Source organism: Camellia sinensis, chromosome 10, assembly GCF_055761805.1.
Source record: "Camellia sinensis isolate YWXY chromosome 10, ASM5576180v1, whole genome shotgun sequence".
Classification (NCBI taxonomy): domain Eukaryota; kingdom Viridiplantae; phylum Streptophyta; class Magnoliopsida; order Ericales; family Theaceae; genus Camellia; species Camellia sinensis.
The window spans coordinates 146,426,200-146,432,855 of record NC_138970.1 but is presented as its reverse complement, the minus strand read 5'-3'; positions in this window follow the sequence as shown (position 1 = coordinate 146,432,855).

Sequence of the window (6,656 nt, the reverse complement as noted above, 5' to 3'; positions counted from 1 at the left end):
GTTCAAAGATCCGAACCACCCCAAAAAAAACGACCAACCCGAGCCGAAAATCCGCTATACGGACAGTCTCGACCAACAGAACGGTCGACCGTGATTGATGATATACAAATCTAGATTATTTTTTATTTGCTTTGACAACATCACATTTCCATTTAAAAATCAAAAAAATTATTAAAAAATTTAAAAATCAAATAAATTATGTAAAAAAGTTAAAAATTCTTTTTTCTCTTTATTTTTTGCACATCTTTTCATAAAAATCAAAAAGTCATCTCAAACATACTATTTTTTTTTTTTTTTTTTTTGATCGGCAAAGAAAAATTTCATTAACAGCATGAAATTAAAGGTACAGGAAGATGACATGCATCGAGAGAGATTCGGAAAGTACAAATTACCCCTACTACTGCTACTCGCATTCATACAACCAACCTCTTGGCCTCACGAAATTTTTTTTTTTTTTTAAAATAAAAACAAAAAGTTAAGAAGGACTTAACAAGAAGATAAAAAACATGAATCCCCGCAAAATCAAACCACACTGCCCAAAACCAAGCTGCTCCCCACGTCCACCTGCTTACAATTTTTTTTTTTTTTTTTTTTTTAATAAAACTAATCATTCCCAAAGCCCACGCCACCCAAACACACTCTTTCCAACAACTCACGCCTGCAGACCTGCTCCTGACCAGCCTTCTCCCATGCCTAAAGAACTCTTAGCTGACCTGCTCCTGACCAGCCTTCACCCACGCCTGAAGAACTCCTTTCCCCAGCCTTCTCCCACGTCTGACATCTCCATTGCCGGAACTGCCCCGATCTGCTGTGCTGCTACTCGAGCTCTACAGCCGGAGCTCCCACTCCGAAGCACTGCTCCCTTTGCAGTACATCACCCACGCTTGACATTTCTCCCGATCTGCTATGCTGCTACTCGAGCTCTACGGCCGGAAACTCCCACCCCGTAGCACTGCTTCCTTTGCAGTACATCACCCATGATCTGCTGTTCTACTACTCGCACTCTTATGGCCGGAACTCCCACGCCGGACTTCACCCACTCCGGACTCCCCCAAGAACAAACACCCTCTCTAGAGATTGCCGAACACCAGAGCTACATTAGAATGACAGAGCTGAACGAATGAAGCTCCAAAACAGATTTGGATCAACCCTTTATTCGGCCCAACACCGACCTCCACAGATCTGACTGGAATCCACCCCTCAAACTCCCACTTGCGTAGAAGCGCACGAATGAAGTTCCAAAACAAAACCAACCCACCCATAATCAAGGCGCCTACCATGGCGGAAACCCCCCAAGGCTGAAACCCACCCCAAACACCCAAGAGAACTGAAAAAGAAAAGGAAAAACAATGGGGATTCAAGTTTATTAAGACGGAAAACAACGATCACGCACGAAAGAGGCGAGGCCAGCCGACAGCCATCGCCAAAGGCGACGGCCGGCTGGCCAACAGCGAGACCCGGGGTGGAGGTTTAGAAAGAGAGAGGTTTTTTAGAGAGAGAGAGAGAGAGAGAGAGAGATGAGTGGGAGTTGACTGGAACATACTAATTTTTTTACCTCATATTTTAACTAAAAAATCAAAAAATTACTAAAATAGTCTGTTTCCAATTCAACTATTGAATTTGAGTCAATCATATTATTAATTTAGCTATCGTTTAGCAAGTGAGTCCAGTTTAGATTGAGACAAAAAAATATAAAAAGATAAAATAAGTTAAATCATATCTATATATATAAAAGTAGTATTTTTTCGTTTACTTAGGCGGTACATTCTAAAGACTTATTTTTTAAAAAAAAAAAATCACATTAGCGTATTTTTTTTATTTACATAAAAAGTTCTATCCAAATTAAATTTCAATTATAATAATCAATTTTATATGGACTCTATTTGAAAAATACTTATTTTCTATATATTTTTTGTTAGGTTTTATTCTTGGCAATCCCATTTGACAAAACTCCTTTGTGTTGTAATTTTATTCGCATTTTTATTTCAGTGAGGCTATGAGTTTTTAGATGCGAATCCAACCCGAATCGAGCCTTACAGAGAAGTTTGTGACGTTAATGCTTTTAAAATTGCCACTTCGCTGATTATGACGGGGGTCGAGCTGCCCGGTCAGCTCACGCCCGAAGCAAAATGCAAAATTGCATTCAAAGTTGGTTGTCCGCCCTTACTCGCTCGAGCGAAGAAGTCCTTGCTCGAGTGAAGGACTGCGTCAATACAAAAACCTGAAAGAGCTCATTGGTCGCTCGAGCGAAGGGTTCGCGGCTCGAGCGAAGGCACTAGTGGAAATCACGCGAGTTAAGGTTCTCGCTCAAGTGAAAGAAGCTTTGCTCGAGCGAGCTTCAAAATTCGAATTTTTATAAAGAATTGATTTTCTTCCAAAACTAGGATTACTTTAGATTTCTATAAGTAGTTGGTTTTCTCTCAAAACTTTACCAACTTCTCCAGATCTTCTTTTTGGATTCTAAGGTTTATATCTGGGGATATTTTGCTAGTTTTCTTTGATGTTTTGATTGAGTATTCAACTCATGGTTTAAAGAGTATACATCAAAGGATTATTTGTTTGTTCTACACAAAAGAGAGAGTTGTTCTTCGGTGGATTTTGAAGAATTCGAGCCTGAAACTTTGGTAGATTCCAGAGTGGCTCATCGTCAAGACAATTCCGAGGTGAAGACGGGGTTAGAAGAGACACATAGAGGTTGGTTCAATTCGGGCGTGGATTCCCTAAGTAATTGAGAGTATACTTGTGTAATTCCTTTATATCTTCTCAGTGGATTGTTTTGTGGCTGTTACCCGTGATTTTTTTATCACAATTGGAGGTGTCCAATTGTGATTTTTTCACGTAAAATCGTTGTGTCAATTTATCTTGATTGTTTGATTGGGATTGTTATATACTGCTTAAAATTAATACACAATCACAAATCAACATCTAGGGGATTTCTAGATTTTTCATTTTTCTTCATGTCAGATTTTTTTTTTTATATAGTTGATATTTTAATTTAATTATTATGATATTTAAAAAAGGATCTCGATATACAAATAAATAAATAAGATAGAATATACTTAATAATGTACACTGCACAGATCAAATTAATTTGCTTTTATATTTTTTGTTTTTTATCTATCTTATTGATGTCTTGGTATTAATTTATATTTATTTTTTTATTTAACATCAAATTATTTATTACAAAATATATATATTTAATTTAAATTTTATATACCTATATACTATATGTATGAATAATTCAAAAAGAATATTAAAAAAAATCAATACTCCACATAATTAATATATATATATATATATATATTTCTTAATCCAGTTATAACATATTTATATTCAATTATTTAAATAAATTTTATGTAGTTATATTTCTAAATATTTTTATTTTCTAAATAAATATAAAATTAAATAATTAGAATCACTTTTAGCTTTATATTATTAAATTCTCTTTTTAATTTAACTATTATTTTTAATATCAAAATGAGTATTTATTTTACTATATTATATTTTAATATATATCGTATAAAATTATTATATGATAATTATACTTTTATAACACAATAGAACTAAAGCTATCAAAATAAACCAATCATGTAACTAAATTTATTAGGAAAATTTACCTATAAATTCTACATGGGAGAATGTTAATCTATTTAGTTCTAAGAGTTTTCTTATGAATCAATTAGTGATTTTTGTTTTGAAAAGTTGTATTTATTTAATTTAAGTGAATGTCCTTTTGTGATTCATTTTTTTTTTATGGGAATGGAAAGGTTGGGTGTGGAAGATTCTTTTTGGGGGGATTGATGGTTGAAGTGTTGGTTGTCGAGCGTGAAAATCTACATTTCTATTAGTGTGGTTTTCTGGTATTACATTAGAGTGTTACGTTTGAAAAAATTACACTGTATGTTGCATTGATTGGAGTGTTACTTTTGAAAAAAAATACACTAAAAAGTGTTTTTGGAATGTTACATTGTTATATTTGAGAAAAATACATTAAGAAGTTTTTAAATGTGTTAATTGAAATGTTACGTTTGGGAAAAGTACACTAAATAATTTTTGTGTGTTACATTAGTTGAAGGGTTGCGTTTGAGAAAAGTATACTAGATTATTTTTTATTTTATTTTTTTAGAATGTTACGTTGTTACGTTTTGGAAAAAAGTATAATAAGAAATTTTTTAGTGTTACATTGATTGGAGTGTTACGTTTGAAAAAAGTACACAAAAGAGTTTTATGGAGTATTACGTTCTTATGTTTGAAAAAAGTACACTAAAGAGTTTTTTAGTGTATTACATTATAATGTTACATTTTCGAAGTGTTATATTGGAGTGTTACGTTTAGAAAAAATACACCAAGAAATTTTTTTTAAGTGTTACGTTTAATAATTTTAATATTATGATAACACCTACATTTGTCCCTCAACACGTAACACACATGTGTTTATGTTTGGTCATTTATGTAATTCACACTAGAATGAGACCTTTAGGTCCATAAGAAAAAGATGGATGACCAACTAGTTTATGAGATCACTATTTGAGATTTATTGATGATTTACCCAATTTATTATATATAACTATTCAAGTAATATTTTTATATAATGATAAAACTAAAATTATTAAAATAAATAATTTAAATTTAAAATTTATTTTAAATTAAAATTAAAATTAAAATTATTCTTTTATAAGATATATCATAATATAAAATATCATTACATTAATTAAAATTAACTCCGTTGTAATTTTATGTGAGATATCATATTTCTAGAAATGATTTACATATACCTGTAGTCTCAAATTTGATATTGGTTGATTAAAATAATTGAACTTAATGCTCTTTTTTTTGGTTAAGTTTTTAGATGATAAATTGACAATTATCAAATAATAAATAGCATGGAGTATTATTTTAAAGAATAATGATTCATCAAAAATGATTATATATATTTAAGACATCTATTGATATTTCTTGAATAATTTTTAAATAAAAATTTTGAATTTATAGTATTACTGATAATACACATTCATGAGCTCTGCCAGAAGAGATATACAAAAATAATTTGGCTAAAATAAAAAATTTGCAATTATTATGATGTGCCACATAATTAATCAGAATTCCTTTGAGAACTGAAATTATTAAGTTTATAGAGATTTCGTGTCTGATTCCCTTTGAGGACACTATTTATCATTTAAATTTGTAATTTTTTACGCATCAATGTGAATAATTCTTACAATCTTACTAATACAAGTATAAATCCTACATTTGAGTAAACTCATCTTAAGCACATTTTCATGTAATGAAATACCTATATATTATCATATGAAAATATTATAATAGATCATAATCAATTACCACTTGAAGTATAATTAAAAACCCGATGTACCACTTTGATAACCAAAAATATAAGAAATTAGTAAAGACCTTTTCGATTAATAACCAAAATAATACACCATAAACTATAATCAAGTCAAAACTTGTGTATTATAGAATTTTCCGTTATTTTTATTTTTTTAGAAAAAAAAAATATTTTTTGATACAAGTAGAATTCATAATTTTTGATAAATTTAATTCATACAAATGAGGATTTAATTTCAAATTAAGAATACACCTTTGAAAGAAATTATTTTTATAACCTATTTTACATGGGATCACATAAAGTGACAAAAATTTCCATCAAGCATTAGCAAATCTATTTGTATTTGACTTTCAGTTATTAAAATTTTCTACACATAAAGTATTAACATTCAAAATTAATTTTTCATTTTAAAAATAAATTCTCGTGCATCGCACGAATCACATACTAGTAAGTCAACAAGATAAAATGTCATATCCAAATTATAATTATTTTACTTTTTATCTCAAAAAAATGAAAAATTCTTCTCAGACGGAGCTAATTTAGTTAGACTCGTTGTGGTTTAGCAAAAACTTTCTTAGTTGAATTTTTTGAGTAGGGACTTTTTAAGTTTGGGATTAAAAAATTCATTTAAATTGATTTTTTTGGCTTTTCTAATTTTTGTAAAAAAATAAAATGATTATAGATTCGATGTAACATTTTTTATCTTATTGATTTATTTAGTCTATTTTATCTTTTGTATTAATGAAGGGAAATTTAGCGAAAACTCATCTATTGGACTTTTATTTAGTGAAAAAGACAGCTCAATTTCTTTTGTTTCATAAACCCTAAGGAAAAAACACATAGTTGAGTAAGGACAGAATAAAATATCTTCTTTTTTCTTTTTGGACAATATTGCGAGAGTAATATGTTATTCTGAGACAGAGTAACATGTTACTGTTACTGTTTATATCAATTTCAGCGGTTATGATTTTTTTTAATAAAGAATTTCATAGTCAATATAGATTTTATTTGATAGATCTTAATGAGAGAATTTTAAAAATACTAATTTTATTAAAAACTGCCATCTACATCAAAAGTTATATTATTTTAAAATTTAATATTTTGATAATAATAGTATGTGTTGAAATTTTTAAAGAAAACTTTTTTATACTTATCCTTAATGTATTAAAATTTTATTATGAGAGACTTTTGACCAAATTCCTCTTTTTTAGTCCCAACTAACTTTGCCAAACGAAATCTAAATTAGGTAAAAAATAAAAAACCCGAGCTAAATTTTTTTGAAAAATGTTATATGTTTTACATTTTCTATCAA